The 18,542-nt window shown below is 51.6% G+C and overlaps 2 non-coding genes across 2 annotated transcripts; one reads left to right on the forward strand and one right to left on the reverse strand.

Annotated features, from left to right (window-relative positions):
- Positions 1-1,457: 1,457 nt before the first annotated feature.
- Positions 1,458-1,531, reverse strand: TRNAT-UGU (transfer RNA threonine (anticodon UGU)). Its single transcript has one exon. It is a non-coding gene; the product is annotated as a tRNA-Thr (tRNA).
- A 3,120-nt stretch (positions 1,532-4,651) lies between these two features.
- Positions 4,652-4,724, forward strand: TRNAF-GAA (transfer RNA phenylalanine (anticodon GAA)). Its single transcript has one exon. It is a non-coding gene; the product is annotated as a tRNA-Phe (tRNA).
- The last annotated feature ends 13,818 nt before the right edge of the window (positions 4,725-18,542 follow it).

Consider the following 18,542-nt stretch of genomic DNA (forward strand, 5'->3'; position numbering starts at 1 on the left):
GATTTAGTGAGAAACCAGCTCCCTGCTGTGGGGTCTGTGGTTGTGACCCCGCCCCCTTCCAAAGCGCCCATCCATTAAGGACCTTGCTGTCTTGATTCTGTCCGCAAGGCCAGGCTGCCCTGCAGACAGCACTTGGACTATTGACTGTGGCCGCAAGTTTACACTGCCCTGTGAAACATAAAGGGGGTTCTGAATACACCACCCCTGACAAGACCATAAATATGAAAATACCATTTACTCCTTATAACACGAGAACGAGCATCACTGAATGAAATTAATAGGCACCAGTTCAACGAGGAAGCATTTTTCACACAGCTCACAGCCATCCAATGGAACTCCTCACCAGAGGAGGTTGTGAAGGTCGAGATTAGTCCAGCATTCAGTCCAGCATTCAGAAGTCAGAGGAAAGCAGAAGGGAGGAGTCATCCCAGGCTGCAGCCCACCACAACTCCCCTCCTCTGGGAACCTGCAGCAGGGGGCTGCTAATGCTGACAGCTCCATGGGGGGGCTTGAAAAACACAGAGTATCAAAGGTGGGGAAAGCCCTGGCCTGCAGGCCCCCAGAGAGAGCCTCCCCACCCCCCAGGACCCTGCCCCTACCAATAGAGGAGCCAGGAGCACTGAGCTGTCAGCAGCTCTGCTATGAGTCCCTGTCAGCATCATGGAAATCATCAGAATGTACATTGGGGGTCATATCTAACATGCACCAGTCCTGTTTACTAACAGTAGCTGTAGTAAGTACAGGCCTAGTATGAGGCCTGAACCAAAGTAATGGTCAAAACTTTGCTAACAGAAAGCAAAGTGCAGCTGTAAGCAGAAGGAATGCATTGCTCACAGAAGTTGGCAAGAAGAGGGTTGATGTTGCAGAAACCTATCTACTTAGCATGTTGAAATAGGAACATGGTACCAGAACACCCGACCCTGGACCATTCCAAAGATAAGAAAGAACAGGCCTACCCATCCCAATGAAAGGGGCAGAAGGGTAATATGATGGATAGAGTTTTGTTCAAACCACCATGTACAAGGTGAGAGGCGGCACCTGATTACGTAGAAGGGTTGTACCTCAATACGTCAGGAGTGATGAGTACGTTGTTTGTATCTGTGTATAAGAATGTAATCTTGGGATGTGGTCTGGGTCTGGCCAAGGGGGCAGTGGAAAGTCCCGCCACTGACTGAGCCGAGTCCATTGACCGTGGGTGCATATTTGTAGTATGCCCTGACTTAGACTAAGAAATCTACAGGGAACTACTACTGTATCTAATACGGCAATAAACCTGGCCTACGTGCCTTACTAGACTCTGTGGTCATTGGGGTTCTCTTCAAGTCTGCTATCTGCAGAGCCAGGGCAGCACACAGAGGGAACACACACACGCAGGCAAGTGACACATTGGAGAGAGCAAAGCACCACACTGGTAGCAACTCTGACAACAGTAGCCAACCCCAAAGAGGGATGGTAACAAGCACCACTGGGAGTTGAACCCAGGATCCCCTGCTTACAAGGCAGGTGCTTTGGCCAACTAAGCCATGGTGCCCGTCTCCAATGAAACTCTCCTGTCTGCCCCCACCTCACTCCTTGCCGCCCCATCTGGGCTTGCTCAGCTCTGCTTCAGTGGAGATCCTGTCAGGCAGAGGAGCCGGTGGAGTTTAACTCCCAAGGGGGGTGACTCTTTGGACAGGTCTGGGCTAGAAAATTCGGTGGTGTCACTCCATGACTCAGGGGTGTAAAAACTGTCCCCCCACCAGTACAATGTAGACCTCCCCCAGTGCACATGTCATCCTGGCAATCAGAGAGCTTTTGTGGTCCACATTGCTTGGGGAAGGGCAGATTTAGAACTCCTAAGGACGAGGTGATTTCCAGCACAGAAACAAGAGCAGCTTCTGTGACAAACGATATGTTTTTCACAGGTCCCTCCCATGGCATCCCTGGTCAGAGTCCTGCCAGCTGGTCATATTGGGGTTAACAATAAGATAAAGTCTTCCCCTTTTTTCCCACACTCTCAGGTATTGCTTTTCTCACAGCTTCACCTCACGCCTGCAAGTTTGGCCCTTGCACTTCAACTCAGCTTTGTCCCTTGTCCCTGTGATGCTAAAGGAAAGAGGCCCAGGGCCAGGCTGACAAGTCAGGGGAAAGCAGGAGGGAGCAGGAGTTGTAGGCTGCAGCCCACTACAACTCCCCTCCTCTGGGAAGCTGGAGCAGGAGGCAACTAATGCTCACAACTCCATGGGGAGGCTTAAAAACACAGAGAACCAAAGGTGGGAAGAGCCCTGGCCAGGACACAGCCACAAAGAGCCTCCCCACCCCCCAGGCGCCAGTAGCATGTGGGGTGGCTGCCGAAACTCAGGGACCAGCATGAAGGAACACAAACAATAATTACTGACCAATAGACTTGAATCTATGATCCCTGGACCTCAGCAGAGGAGCACTGAAGTGTCAGCAGCTCTCTTACGAGTCCCTGTCAGCATCTTGGAAACCAGCAGAATGGGCATTGTGGGTTATATCTCACATCCGTGTGGTGCAATGTCCTGGCAGGTTTCCTGGAAGGGCAGTAGTTGGGCACCCCTGGGACAGGAAACCAGGGGTTCCTGTTTAGAAGGGAGGTGTTTTAGCCAGCTAAGCCATGAGGCCTGCCTCAGCCTGAGCTCTGCTGTCTGCCCACACCTGACTCCTGCCAGCCACACCTGGGCCTGCTTCGCTCTGCTGGAGTTTAGATCCTGTCCGGCAGAGGAGCTGGGGAGGTTTAACTCCCAAGGGGGGTGACTCTTTGCAAAGATCCGCGCTAGACAATTGGGTGGTGTCTCTCAGGGGTGGAAAAACTGTCCCCCACCTCCGGAAGAAGACAGACCTACTCCAGTGCACAGATTGTCATGGCAACCACAGGGCTTTCATGGTCCACATTGCTTGGGGAAGGGCCTTGGCCATTGGAGACCCAGAGGACAGGTGTCCTGGGACTGCTGTACTGGGGAAACTGTGGTCAGCGCTGGAAGCTCCCTAGAAATGGGGAACTGGCGACATCTGAAAGATTAGGTCATCACAGCACATGACCCAGGTTAACCTTTGTTTTAAGGAGAAATCTTTAAGGCCAAGGATGCCGGGGTGCAGCAGCTTTCGAACCCAAATGGGCTGCTTCTTTGCAGGGAGCAAAATGGAGGGAAATGGAAGAGGGCACTGGAGAAGCTTCGCTCCCGGCCTGACGCTGCCTTGGAAAAGAAGGAAAAAAGACACCACTTCTGTTGGAGAACGTGGGCATTTATCCCAAAGCCTCTCGCACGCTAAATGAGCCCTCTACCAACTGAGCTAATTCCCCTGTGTCTGAACATAATTTCTGACTCACCCATCTTATTCCAGAGGCCACAGCATCCCTGTGGCTGCCCATGGCTACGGCTAAGGGACACAAAGGCTGTGTGTGCACAGCAGTGTTCTTCCTCAATAAGCGATTCCAGGAGAGGGATTCCAGAGCTGTTGATTCTGATATCGCAGAGCTACACTCAACATGGGTTTGGAAATACTGCTCTGCTATTTGGACATTCAGCATCTACAAACAATGGAACCTGTTTTGAAGCCCCTTTTTCAAAAGAACTATTTGAACGAGCGAGAATCATGATCCCAGGAGATGCCCAGCCAGGGCTCTGCTCTCTCTCTCTCCCTCTCTGTCTCCTTTGAGCTCCTGGCCTTAGGCAGGAAAAGTCTCTTCTTGTCCTCAGGTCTGGAGAGGAGCAGTTGATGTTTCTATCACCCTCAGAGAGCAGAAGAGGATTTTCTTCTCTTCAGTTCCATCCCCATATACCCCAAGAGGGCAGAAAAAAACCCTTTGCCAGCTCACTATCCTCCTTAGCACTCTGTCGTGTCATGTCTTTCCACATCAGCTCCGTTTGTGCCCTGGACCTATAAATGATCTAGACATAGCAGGAAAGGAGGAGCTCTGAATTTGTGTTATTCGCTTATACCAGGACAAGGGTTTGAGCGCTCTGCCACTTGAGCTAACTCTTCTGCCTGGGAACAACTCTCTTAACCCACTCACCTTGTTCCTGAGCCCATACTGGGACTCTCTCTGCCCCTGAATCTTCTCTTTGTTAGGTCATCCCATCTCCTCCTTGCAACATGTATGCCCAGAAGAGAATCCCATGGTTGAAGAAACCAGAGCTCTCTCTCCGACCTGATCTGCACAACCACACATTCATCTCCATGGTTCAATGATCCTGGACCTTTTCCTTCAACAGGGAGGATGGCCAAGAGCACTTGAGGACCTCTGGATGCTTCATCCCGATGGGTCACTTCTTCAAAGACTCTTCCTGGGGTTGCTTTGCTTTGTAACTCTTGGCCTTTACACACGAGTGGCCCTGCCTACTTCTTGCCCCTCTCCAAAAGCTTGGGCACCATCCGGTCACACAATGATCCTGAGGCCAAGTGGCTAGGATGTGGTAAGATACTCTCGTGGCGAAAGGGTCAGATCCCATCTTCTTCCTTGCCATCAGTATCCTGCAGTCCCCTGCGGCCACTGGGTGAACCAGGAAGTAAGGCAGAAATGGGGCAAAAGAGGAACTCAAGCTGAAGGAAGCTGCCAATATTCCTCCTGCCTCTCAAGGACACTCGCTATGGCAACAATAGCGGAGAAAAACATTTCCAGTAGTGAGGTGGGGACTTTTGTGCAGCTGCTGAAGTAGCTCAGTTGGGAGAGTGTTAGACTGAAGATCTAAAGGTCCCTGGTTCAATCCCAGGCTTCAGCAGAGCTTTTCCTAACAAAGGCCCTGAAGCACTTAGTGACTACTTGGGTCCTTGCTGCTGGCAAATGCTCCTGGAAAGGACATTGTCAGACGTTTCCGGACGCCTTGGTGTTTGAAGGCTGTTCCTTTCTTCTCTTGCTCTTCCTCAGCAAAGGGAGGTTGAAAAGACCCCATTGTGCCCACTCTCATCCAGTCAACTACACAGAACTTGCTGAGAGTTCCCTAAAGTCCACTGCTCCACCCGCTGAGCTAGTGAAAGGCAGCTCTTAGGGCCTCTCACCACCACTTTCTCCAGGTTGGCCTATCCATGTGTCTCGGCACGTGCCACTCAGGTGGATGGCATTGCAGGGTAGGCTCAGAGGAAGCCAGCCGAGATTCTGTGGTGCACTGGTTATCCCAAAAGTTTCCAAGCTGAAATCAGCAACAAACACAGTATGTCATTTGTGTCCTGGCATGTGTTCCTGCTTGTATGGCTGGCCTGGAGCCTGGCATTCCCTGCCCCTATGAGTGCCAGCAATCAGACAGCCTGCGGTACCTTTCAATAAGACAAGGGAACACAACAGCCTTGGTCAGGGAGCCTGTCCTTCCTCTCTGGCTGCTATGAACAGAGGCCCAAAAAAAAGGACACAGGCTGAGTGGCTGGCAGGGAGCAAACAAGAGACCTGATGGGAGGTGACTTCAGCATTCACAGGTGGTGTGGATGGCAAGTTAAAGGAATGTGGATTGGATAAACGGACGGTAAGATGGATAGAAAGCTGGCTAGAAGGTTGGGCCCAGCAGGAAGTGATCAACGGCTCAATGTCAGGATGGCGGTCATTTTCTAGTGGAGTTCCACTTCGGTTCAGTTCTGGATCCTGGTCTGTTCAACATATTTATCAATGACCTGAATGAGGGGTTGGATTCCACCCTCAGCAAATTTGTGGATGACAATGAGCTAGGGGGAGAGGTAGATATGCTGGAGGGTCGGGCTACGGTCCAGAGTGACTTCAACAAATTGGAAGACTGGGCTGCAAAAAATCTGATGAGGTTGAATAAGGACAAGTGCAGAGTCCTGCACCTGGGCCGGAAGAATCCCAAGCATTGTTAAAGGCTGGGGTCTGACTGGTTCAGTAGTAGTTCTGCAGGAAAAGACCTGGGAGTTGAAGTGGATGAGAAACTGGACATGAGTCAACAGTGTGCCACTGTAGCCAAGAAAGCTAACGGAATATTAGGTCGCATCAAGAGGAGGGTTGCCAGTAGATCCAGAGACGTGATTATTCCTTTTTATTCGGCTTTGGTGAGGCCACATCTGGAGTACTGTGTCCAGTTCTGGGCCCCCAGTTATAGGAAGGATAGGGATACACTGGAGAGGGTCCAGAGGTGGGTGACCAAAATAATTAGGGGGCTGGAGCATATGAACTATGAAGAAAGGTTGAGGGAAATGGGACTGTTTAGTCTGCAGAAGAGAAGACTGAAGCAGGACTTGATAACAGCCTTCAACTTACTGAAGGGAGGCTGCAAAGAGGCTGGAGAGAGGCTGTTCACAGTGGTCACGGATGGCAGAACACAGAACAATGGACTCAAGTTGCAGTTGGGAAGGTCCAGGTTGAACATTAGGAAAAACTTTTTCACTCGGAGGGTGGTGAAGCATTGGAATGGTCTCCCCAGGGAAGTAGTGGAGCCTCCATCTCTGGAGATGTTTAAGTCTCGTTTTGACAAAACCCTGGAGGGGCTGATCTGATGGGTCTGGTCCTGCCTCGGGCAGGGGGCTGGGCTTGATGGCTTTTTTAGGTCTCTTCCATCCCTGTTCTATGATTCTAGTGCAGCCACCCCCCCTTTGTCCTATGGATTGAACAGCTCTGATAATAGACAAACCCCCAAAGGAACATCACGCCTTCGCTTTCACTTACCCCAGCTCTGGCCTCTCCACCTCAGCTGCTGCTCTTCCCATGGAGTCTTTTCCAGGAGCACACACCCAGCTGGCTGCAGTTCTCTCCCAGAGGCCAAGGGAGGAGGGTTGATCTCACATCACAGGAGCTGAAGAGGGAGAGGGTGGGAAAGGGCCTCAGAGAGAAATCCTGAGCACGGACTTTTCTAATGTGACTGGAGAGGTTGAACTGAGGCTGTTTCTTGTGGCCAAAAAGTGGGTGTGTCAGGAGAGGAGTTTGAAGCTGTGTCTCCCCACAGAGACCTGAACACCCAATTGAGGGCAAGGGAGACACTTTGGTCAGGCACTTGTGAACACTTTGCCACATGCATTTGACTTTTACACACTTAACTCCTTCAACTGTGTGACAGAAGGTAAGAAAGCTTTTTCTTGGGGCCTGGCTAGCTCTATTGGTCAACAATAAGCTGTTTCCATGCAGTGTCATGGGTTCAAAGCCCATCGTGGGCAGTTTTCTTCTTGTATTGATTGTCTCATCCCACACAGCAATCTTCTCACACCTTTCACTGACATGTTGGCCTTTGGTAGCAAATGACTGTTCTTGTCCTCAGCTCTAGCAGAAGCGAATACATTACCAATTGCTATTTCCATCATCTTTGGAAAGTAGCAGAGAATTTTCTTCTCTTCAATTCTATTTCCACCTGCCCAAGGAGAGAAGAAAACCTCTCACCAGCTGACTCTCCCCCTCGGGTGCTCTGTAGCTTCATGCCCTTCTGCATTCGCTCCAGCTATGCACAGGGGGTATAAATAAGATACACCTATCCAGGTGAGGGTTAGGAAATGTGGAGCTCACAGCTCATGTTACTCACTTCCAGAAGGGCAAGAGAGTCAGGGTTCAAAAGTGTTATGGGAAAAGTCTTATTGAGAAGGGGAAGATGATAGTTGTGTTAAATAAATGTTGGTCCTGCTTGAGGGCCTGTGGGTGTCTGTGGGGCAGGCATGATGGTAAACCTCTTCACAGTGTGTAACGTTGATGATTTTGGGGAAAACTTTTGCACATGCTGTGAACAGGAGCAGAGAAGTCACAGGACCTGCAGCTCATAAGCCATTACCTGTGCACAGGCGTAGTGCAGTAAAGGCATAACAAGCCTGCACTGCTGTGTGGAAGGGGAAACTGAGGCAGTCCTACTGAGGAGTTTACCTCAGAATGCAAGAGTCAGAGTCCTGAGTGCTGTCCATTACACAAGAGGACCAGCTGCTTGTGCTTAATTGACACTTTTCTCCCCCAGCTTACAAGCTGTGCTCTGCATTTATGGCTTGTTTGCGTCTGCTCCCTCTCCTGGGCCTGGCAGGGCTGTGACTGTGCTGCTGGACCTCCTGTGCACTGGGGATGGAGCTTGGGAACACCGTGTCTGCCTCTCCTAAGTGCTGTGGGTGCAAGCGCTGGCTAGAAGAGAATCCATTGATGGTCTTGCATTTTGGTTTCCTGTTTTGTTGAAGGAGTCTCTGGGTGGTGGCAGGAAACATTGAGTGGGTATGAAAATTGATGGTTGGAAGGTCTGGCTGTGTTTCGTCTCCTTGTGAAAAAGGGAATTGGAGAAGCTATCGCACCATTGCTATTAACGAAGTTTTTAAAAGTTCTTGGTGCCCTTTGCTTGCCCATTTTTCAAAGAGAATCTGGCTGATGCACTGGCTCCTGAGAACACTTCTGCAAAGCACCAAACTGTCAGCGTGTGCCGCAGTGTCGTGGTTAGCACTTTGGCCTAACCTGCACGTAGTCCCTTGTTCAGGAGCATTGCTCCTTTCTCTTGTTATTTCTTCTGTGCAGCCAGCTCATTTCTGGAAGAATCCTTAAGAGAGCTGCCTTCCTCCTCAGTGTTTTTTTTTTCCTTTCATGAAACTTTAATATCTAAAGATAGGGCAGAATAAGAGCCAATAAGAGCTCCTGTCTCTTGGGTGCTTGGTTGCCACCTAAGTTCCACCCCTCAGTGTGGCAACCTGGAAGTTCCTTCTTCATTTGTTTCTTTTCAGCTTATGCCAAAGCACATCCCAGTATTAGGTCAGGGTGATTGTGTGTAAAAACCAGCTGTGCTGGAGAAGGGCTGCTGGGTGTTGAAAGAGACGTGCTGCAGTTGGGTTCAGAAAGTTGTCAACCTGACTCATAAAATATTAAAGAAAACTAGGATAGAGTAACTGCTTTTGTCAGGATGGCTGAGTGGGTGAAAGCACCTGATTTAAAATATTGTCTTTACCTCCCATGGGTGCTCTGCTCTCTAAAGGGAGGTGCAGGTTCAGATCCTGCTTATGACATCCACTTGATTTTTTTGACATCCCCAACTGGCTTCTTTCCAATGTCTCTCCTGACATTGCCCCAGCCCTGCTCCAGGTTTCTGTGAGAGCAGTGGCAACACTGAGGCATAATTCAGACATGAACTTCGTGGGAAAGTGATGGTGAACCTCCTACTCTGGCAGTGCGGCCACACAGTCAAGTGGCCAACACCCACCATCTGTACCAAGCTCCTGCTCTCTGCTCTGAGAACTGCACGAATGCCAGGCTTGTAATGCACCAAAGGGGTTGTATCCCCTTGTGTCACCAGCCCCACCTTGCAAATGAACCTTGGGTTAGTTGTTTGGGCTCAGTCTGTGGCCAGAACAAGGCTATGGAAAGGGGATGGAGCCACACACCTGTCTGTGGTGCCTGCGGCCCCCTGAGGGGAGAAAGGAAAACAGGCTCAGTCGCCCTCTGCTCACACAGGGGATGGAACTGCTGTGCGGATTTTCATAACATCAAGGAGCTCAGAAAGAGCCAAAGGATTAACTTGATTCTGTCACTCCCTCAATCAAACTGCCTCTTAAACTTCCCTGTTTCCTTCCCTCCCCTATTGCTCTGCCGCTGGCTTTTAAAGCTGCTCACCCAGCTCAGGCCTTCCCCCTCGTTAGCCACACAGGGGCAGGCTGAGCCTCAGGACGATCAAAGGCAATCAAGGGATCAAACCCTCCAAGACACAATCCCACCTGACACCATCACTGACATGACCCCCAAATCAGAATCAAACTTCACACAGTCCAGAAAACTCACTTCACTCCCACCAGACCATAGTACACTCAAGGGCACCTCTTCAGCAGCACCATCTCCTGCTCTCCCTCTTACGCTCCCCTGGCTGCAGCCCCCTGTCCAAGACCTCATATAGAGTCTAACCCTTCTGATGGAAGGAACTGGGAGCAACCAGGGCTGGGTTCATCATCGAGGGCTTCCTCTTCATCCATCTCACACTTGAGCCCCCACCCAGTAGGCTGGGAAATTCTCACACCCCCTGGGCACCTCGCACAGGCAATGCTTCCCCACGTGCAAGCACAGAGTCTGAGTGTAGAAAAGGACTTTTAATAAAAGAGGCAGAAAAGTCAATTAGCAACAGCTTGGCAAAATTATCACACCCAGAGTTCATAACCAACCCTCAAGTAACTGGCCCAGGTCAACTGCATTGAGCAATGTCCTTGGCCTCTCAGTCTCACCAGTCCAATACAGTCAATCCACACACGCAACTTTCTCTGCACCTCCGAATTCAAATGCCCCCTTATGACTTGGTTCAGTCCATGCAGGCACTGACACCTCACACTGATGCATTCCCTCATGTCACCTTTGCTCCAGTCCAGTGCTCAGCTTGCTCCTACCAGCCATCTCCCAGTTCTCCACCTTCTAACTAATAAAAGGAAATTTTTCTTCACGCAGCGCACAGTCAACCTGTGGAACTCCTTGCCCGAGGAGGCTGTGAAGGCCAGGACTCTATTAGGGTTTAAAAAAGAGCTTGATAAATTTTTGCAGGTTAGGTCCATAAATGGCTATTAGCCAGGGATAAAGTATGGTGCCCCAGCCTTCATAACAAGGGCAGGAGATGGATGGCAGGAGATAAATCACTTGATCATTGTCTTCTGTTCTCCTTCTCTGGGGCACCTGGCATTGGCCACCGTCGGCAGATGGGATGCTGGGCTCGATGGACCTTTGGTCTGACCCAGTATGGCCATTCTTATGTTCTTATGTTATGTTCTTATGTTCTTATGTTCTTATTCTTATGTTCTTATGTTCTTATGTTCTTCTACTCCTCCTACCAGCTGCCCACTGGTCACGCCACCTGTTTGCCACTGTGGGTCTAGACCGAGGCAAAACCCTTTGATTTAAGCTCTTGATATCTATGAAAGCACAGCCTCATAAAAAGTCACTAACACCCAGCTCTACCTCATAACAGGCAAGGGCCGCGTCTACACGTGCACACTACTTCGAAGTAGCGGCGCCAACTTCGAAATAGCGCCTGTCACGGCTACACGTGACGGGAGTTCAAAGTAGGCGGCGTCCTTTCGAAAAGGAGCCCCGTCTGGATGCGCCGTGTGGCGGCAAGGTGTGTCAATTTTGAAGCGTCGCGGCAGCCCGCATGCTAATGAAGCGCTGAATATGCATTTCAGTGCTTCATTAGTAAACTTCGAAATGGCCATTTGTGTGGCCATTTTGAAGTTTGGGGCACGTGTATACATGGCCATGGTGTGCATTTGCTCAGACATAAGATCCGGGGGGGGGCAACAAAACTGTGAGAGGTTTCTGGGGAAGGGACGGGGGGGCCATACTACACATTCCCACCAGGGATGGGATGGGGCTGGGATCATGAGGAGGTGAGGGCAAGGAAGGGGTCCAATACGCTTGGGTTAACTGGGGGCTGCGAGAAAGGAGGGAGGGGTTGGGGGCAGATTGGGTGGGAGCAGGGCAGCAATGTTAGGGACTGTGGGCGGATGTGTGGGGAGAGCTGTGGGACGCTGTGGAGGACATGTTGGCAGGGGCTGTAGAAGTGGCTGGTGAGAGAGTGGGCGGCTGGGCCAGCTGGGTGGTCACAGCCTGTGTGAGGGTGTCCAGACTGCCTGTTTTCCAGTTGGGCTCCATCTGACCTGGTGGTATCCCAGGTGGCTGTTGAGCTCCTGGAAGTGGGGCAGATGATGGCTGCATCACGGGCTTGTCAGTAGACCTGCCACAGTTCCTTCATTTTGCTCCATCGTTGGTCTGCTTTGCAGGTGGGGTGTCCCTTGGAGCTCAGGCCAGTCAAGAGGTGGCTGAAAACTGCAGCATCCTGGCACCAGCTTGTCATGTGGAGCAGTAGCTCCTCATCCCCTCAGAGCACCAGAATTCCTTGACCTTGGCCTCACTCCTGGCTGGGTTTCTGAAACCCCTCAGATGGGTTGAAGGGGAGGGTCTGGGGGATACAAGGCTCCAGGTCATTGGCCATGGATTGCCACAGGATTGCTTTGGGGAGCCATAGAGTGCACTGGATGGTTTCCTGGCGGGAGCTTGTGCTGTCCGTGCTGCTAGCACGCTCTCAGCTTCAACCCATAGGGTCTCTGGGTCCCTGCATCTTTAAATGCAGCTGGACACACTGACCATAGATCCCTGCTTGTGCTGGCAGAGGCATCTCCGCGTGACAGCCAGCCAGCACCATGGAGGACCCCCTCTTTCAGAAGAGCGATGCGCAGCTCATCTCCATTCATTCTCTTTCAAAAGAGCCTTTCAGGGAAGGGGCTCTTCCTGAAAGGGGAAGGGAGGAGAGATTTTGAAAGGAGCACCATGTTCTTTCCAAATTCCTCTTGAATTTGCTCTATTGAAGCCCTACTGAAAGACTGTGTTCTGTGTGTAGATGCTCCACAGCATCCCTCAGAAGAGCCCCTCCTTTCAAAAATTATTTCAAAAGCACATGCTAGTTTATGTCTATGCACCAGCAGGTTTTTTGAGGCAAAGTTGGGGCTCTTTTGAAAAATCCCACAAGGAAGCTCCACACAAAATACTTTCCTCCCATGTTAAATGAGAAGTACACAGCACTTTCCCTGGCAGCCGTCTCCCTCTCCCAGATGAGGAAAAGCGCCTCTGCCAAAAGATTCTTTCAGAAATAAGGCTGTGGCCACACCTGGCCAAAACTTCAAAATAGCCATGCTAATGGCCAGATCCAAGAATATTTATGAGTACCCCCCCATATAGCTGTGCAGAGCCACACATGTTTGAAAGCCACACTTTACACGTGCTATGGCCAGAAGCGTGAGAATGCTAACGAGGCGCTGACTATTCAATTCAATGTCTCATTAGTATTCTTTGATTTGGCCATTTGCATGACAATTTTGAAGTTTTGGCCAAGTGTGGCCACAGCCAGAATGTGGGTAGATGCCTCAGGGGCCCTTTTTCCGAAAACGTTGTCCTCATGGTGCTGGATTTTTCAGTCCCTGGCCCTTTCCTTCCTCAGAGTGGGGATTGTGTGGCCACTCTCCAGAGGAAGACCGGATCAGTTATTTTGAGCCCCTTTTTTGTGGCTCTGATTAGCATGGACATGGCCCTCTGCAGTTGCTCAGAGATGAACCAATGCAGTGCTGGCCTCCATTAACCCCTTCCGACATAACAGCTCTCCTAGTGGGGCGAGGTACAAGGGTTTTAGTTGGAGGGAGGTACAATGGCCCCAGTGGTGGGGAGGTACAATGGCCCCAGTGGAAGGGAGGTACAATGGCCCCAGTGGGGGAGAAGGAGGTACAATGCCCCTGGGGGGTGGGTAGAAGTGCAACGGCTCCAGCATGGGAAGGAGGTAAGTTGTCCCCAGAGTGGTGAGCTACAATGGTCCCAGTGGGGGGAGGCACAAAGGCCCCAGCAGGGACGGAGGTACAATGGCCCCAGAGGCAGGGGGAAGGGAGAGGTACTTTGGTCCCAGTGGGGGAGGGTGGTACAATGGCCCCAGCAGGGAAGGGGTGGAACAGTGTCCCCAGCATGGTGAGCTACAATGGTCCCAGTGTGGGGGAGGTACACTGGCCCCTGTGGGTGAAGGGGAAGGTTCAATAGCTCCAGGGGGGGAAAGGGGAGGTCCAATGGACCCAGCTGGGGAGGGGGAGGTACAATGGTCCCAGGGGAGGACAATACCCACCCCCCATGCCCCTAGTGTGTTGTTCTCAGACACCCCCGTGGGGCTGCTCTGTCCCTGAATGGGGGGCTGCCCAGGGCCCTGCTCCGATGGCCAGACAGGATTGGGCTCTCCCCCAGCCAGGTCAGAGCAGGTCTGAGAGAGGAGAGAGAAAGTGAGCAAGTAAAATGATTGACTTGTTCCCATCATATCAGAACTAGTGGCCACCAAATGACATGAATGAGCAGGAGGCGTAAAACAACTAACAGGAAGCTCTTCACCCAGCACACAGCCGCCCCGTGGCACTCCCTGCTGGGGGAGACTGTGACGGCCAGGGCTATAGCAGGGATAAAAAAGCTCGATCAGTTCATGGAGGTTAGGTCCAGGCTGGGAAGGAATGTTGTCCCTCGGCTCTGTCTGTCAGGGGCTGCGCATGGATGGCAGAAGAGAGATCGTGACCTGTCCACTTCACTCCCTCTGGGGCACCTGGTATTGACCACTGTTGGCAGACAGGATACTGGGCTGGCTGGACCTTTGGTCTGACCCAGTACGGACGTTCTTAGGTTCTTATCCATGTAGGGCTCCCCTCCCCCGACACACTGCCAGCCAGAGGCTGCAGGTACTGCTGGGGAGCCAGTCGGAGTCAGACCCATGCCAGGAACCAACCACCACCTGCCTCTGTCCACGGCACTGCCCAGGGTGTGGTCACTGACAGCCACAGCTGTGTCTGGTCAGGGAGCGAAATGAAATGAAATGAAAATGTTCTTGTATTTGCACCTTGTTTCAACAATATTTTCTGAATTAGAAAGCTGTGATTATTCCGATTTTACATTGAACTTTCACTGGACAGAATGATCCCCCTCCCCCACCATCTGCTGCCCCAGGGCCACAGTTCCCTCGAATGTTCCCTGGGGACGTCGAATACATTTTGCTCTGTGCACCAAGGCCTGGGCAGATGTGCACCTGCAAGAGAAACACAGGCTGTTGCCTGTGGGGCTCTGCTAATTAGCCAGGCAGCACCTGCATCTCTCCTGAGTAGCCGCCCAAGCACACAGCTTCCAGGGACACTGCCGGGGCCGGGGCTGAGGAAAGGGGAGGGCAGCAAACCCCACCAGCTTTCTGGCAGTGTTCCTTACCAGCCTCGGCCCCCTGAGCGTTCACCAGGGTCTCTGGCCTGAGGGCAGAAGTGGTCTCACAGCTGTGATGGCCGAGTGGTTAAAACATTCAACTAGAAATCCATTAGGGTTTCCCTGTGCAGGTTCAAATCCTGCTCGCAGCGAGGGCTGTGCTTTAGTCACATCCTGGAACCAGGACAATACAACAGCACACACCCTGAGACACTGCCCAGGGGCTGTCTGTGACCAGTGTGTGTAAGAGGTCAGGGGAGTCTGTGCCTGGGGGAAATGCTGAACCTGAGGGGTGGTCACTGCTCTGGCTGCTGCTGGGTCCAGCCTGTCTCCTATGTCAGCCCAACAGTGCGACACTCACCTGTGCAATGCCCTGGCAAGGAGTGGGCAGCCCTGGTTCAGCTGCAGCCAGTGATAGGGCAGCTACCTCTAAGGAAAGGGCCTGTTCCCAAGGCTGGCTCAGGGGCTCTGGTGTCTCCCAGCTCCTGAGCTGTGCAGTGCACAGCTGGGAAAGGGACAGACACTTGCCCAAGGGGGAATGAATGTCACAATCTCCTCTCTGCCCCAACAGCAATAGACTGATCTGCAGAACCAGCCCCAGAGCCTGGGGCAGGTCTCCTGGGGCAGGTCTCCATGTGACTGTGCCAAACCCTGTGCAAGCTCTGGCTTGTTTTGTGCTTGTCTCCAGCTGGGGAACAGCCTCTTCAGGACACATCTCCTGCCCCACAGTTATGAGACCTCACTGAGGGTCAGGCTGATTTTCTCCCACCTTGTGACGCTGCCTGTAGACCACATGCTGCTTGGGGGTGTCCTTAGTGAGGGGTTGGTGGTGGGAAGCAGCCTGGCTCAGAGATGTTATGAAGATTCTCAGGCCACATGAGGTCATGGCCCTCCCCTCCTCTTGCACTGCTCTCAGGTGCTCTGTGGCTTTTGAGCCTTCCCATAGAGGTGTCAGTACCAGCTGCCCCACTGCCAGATGCCCAGAGGAGGACAGGTGAGCTGGGCTTCAGCCTGGGACTCCTCCTCTCTCCTGCTGTCCCGTGACTTTTTAGCCTGGTCTTGGTGCTCCTTTCTTTAAGTGCCATGTGTGCAACAGGAATAGCCTGGCACCTGCAGGACCAGTTGTGAGGGCATCAGGGGAAGCCATGAGAAACACAATCTCAGTCTGCATCTTCACACACTGGTGAGTTCTAGGGCCGCAACGTATTGCAGACAGATTGGTGAGTCAGCCCAACCAGACGCCTGGCTCCAATGGGCCTCATTCATCCAGCAGGAGGAAAAAACACTCACTCGGGTACTCCTGGGGATAAAATAGCCAAGCCTTTGGAGAAGAGGTGTACAGGAGAGAACCCCCAGGTCCCACTGAGACTTGAACTCAAATTGCAGAATTCAAAGTCCTGAGTACTGCCCTTTCTACCATGCAACCCATAAGCAAGTGTGTTTTGTGAGCACCCCTGACTTTTTCGTGGCTGGTGTTGGGGAACCCTGTTCCCCTGGGGTACAGTGTCCCCCAAAGGTCCGAGGCTGGAGGTCAAAGCAGTGAGGCAAGAGTGAGATCTAAAAGGAAACTTTATGATGCATACATGCAGGCTGCCAGCTTGCAAAGAAGTGGGAGCCCTGAGAACCAGTTCCAAGGACTCTTTCCAGTTTGTTTGGACAGTTTAGTTGTTAATTGTCTTTTTTAACATATGAAAGTCTCAGCAGAATTGCCCTGAGACGTGTCTGCAAACACCAGCTGTGCTTGAGGCCAGTTTACACGACAAAGGTACCTGATAACCCAGACAGAGGAGCCTACAGGATAAATCGTCTCTAGGCAACAAGATAGGGACTTCGAGGTGACAGGGTGGGGACTTCAAAGAAGTGCAGATGACCCCCTGGTACCCCCTTACAGAGTGAGTCTGGTTAGTGTGAAAAAAACTCTTTTAACCCTGAGAGCAGTTTTTTCCCCCACACCCCTTTTTGCTCTCTTGTCACACCGCTGTCAGTGTGGAGGGGGCCTGCCAGGTGAATTGCAGGAATGGTCCCCTGAGCTGCTCATGAACTGTAGGCAAGGAGGCATCAGCTCATCTCCTGCTTCTCAGAAATTTTTTTCTTCTTGTGACGAACGTGCCAGCAGGAACTCAGTGCTGCTGCTGGAGGGTTGGGGAATGTGCCCTTCAGAGGTCTTTGCCACGAAAATGTAAAGAGGTGCCCATGTGGTACCTTGTAAACAAAGCCTCATGGGAGCAAGTGAAGCAATGATTTTTCGTCTATTGTAAATAACTTGTTGTTGTAACGTGACAATTTGTGCTGTCACCCAGGGTAAGAATTGTGGAGTCTCACCAATGCTTGAAGGTGTTGTGGGGTACAGGGCAGTCACCACTGTTGTGTAAGATATGGGTTACACAGGGCTCCCTCCATCAAAGCATTATGAGGTGGAAAAGGGTAGGAACAGTGGTTGATTGAGCTTGCTGGAAGCCTTTGGGCTATACAGCAGGAAAACTGGTTTGACTATTTCTTCCCCCTGCTGTTGGAAGGTAGAGCTAGAGACGGGTCTATAGCTATTCTGTAAGAATCCATCCTGGTGAGACTGAGATGCTGTACGTAGGTCCAGAGCTGAATACCACTCTGGACTGAAATCCCCTGTGAGCGGGTAGCTGAAGCCCTGGAGTGCTACAGCCCCAGGGTTCTGTCTACTGCAAAACCCACAAGAGAGTAGAGGGGCATCTGGTGTGAGAAGCAGCCAGCAGGTGTGCTGGCGGGTGGGCAGCTGGCAAGGGAAGCAGAACGATGGTCCAGCACAGAGGTTGCATTACCTCCTGTTCAGTGAGGGAACGCGTCAAGGGCCCGATTGACACCAGCCTCTTCCTTTTGGAAGGGGCATGCTAATGAGTGAGGTCAGAAGATGCAAAGGAGATGCCGCCATGAATATTCAGTGCCTCATTAGCATAATGGAGAACACAGCGATTGAAAATTGCCACTTTCTAATCTTGTGCTGTCTGTGTAGGGGGGGGCCTGTCGAAGGGACCCCCTATTCTTCAAATGTCCCTTCTTCCTATTTAGTTTTATGAAGGGGCTAGTGTAGACAAGCCTAAAGTGATGTGTCAGGGCCTGCACGGACTGGGCAGACTTGTAAGTGGGCCATTTGAAGCAGGTAGGGAGAAAGTTTGGGTGTGTGGATTGACTCTTTACAGTAGAGGACTGCTGAGCCTGAGAGGCAAAGGGCGCTGCTCCATCTAATTGAGCTGGGACACTTAGTTGAGGGTTGGTTGCGAACTCTGGGTTTGGTATTTCCCCAAGCTTGTGCCATATGACTTTTCTGCCTCTTTCATTCAAAGCTTATTTTCTCCACTCAGACTCTCTGCCTGTGAGTGGGGAAGCATTGCCTCTGTGAGGTGCCCAGGAGTGTGAGAATTTCCCGGGCTACTGGGTGGGGGCTCCAGCCGGTTCTATGTGAGGTGGATGAAAAGGGACCCCTGGATGTTGAAACAGGCCCTGGTTGCTGCCGACTCATTCTGACAAAAGGCTTACATTACACAGCTGTAGACCATCTTATTAGAGTGAGCTCCCTCTTGAGTCCCTCAGTAAATCAAAGGGGTGACCGTGCTCCAGTCTCTTTCATAGAGTACTAGAACTGGAAGGGACCTCACGAGGTCAACAAGCCCAGGTCCCTGCACTTTACCTTGCACAGACTCCCCAAATGTCAATCAAAACCGCAGCAGCTAAGATGAAACATTAAAAAGCATTTATTCCCCACAAGCAGATCAGTTGCATGTGTTTCGAGGTGCTATTGGTGCTGGAGTCCAGAACTGCTCCAAGAGAAAGAAAAGAGAAATTCTGGTCTAATTCCTAAATGTTCTCAGGCTGAGCCAGATTGGAAGGTTTCTCTTCCCCATAACTTCTAGCAGTTTGTGCTTGCTGGGATGGTTTTCCGGTTTGC

This window comes from Carettochelys insculpta, chromosome 21 (genome assembly GCF_033958435.1).
Source record: "Carettochelys insculpta isolate YL-2023 chromosome 21, ASM3395843v1, whole genome shotgun sequence".
Classification (NCBI taxonomy): domain Eukaryota; kingdom Metazoa; phylum Chordata; order Testudines; family Carettochelyidae; genus Carettochelys; species Carettochelys insculpta.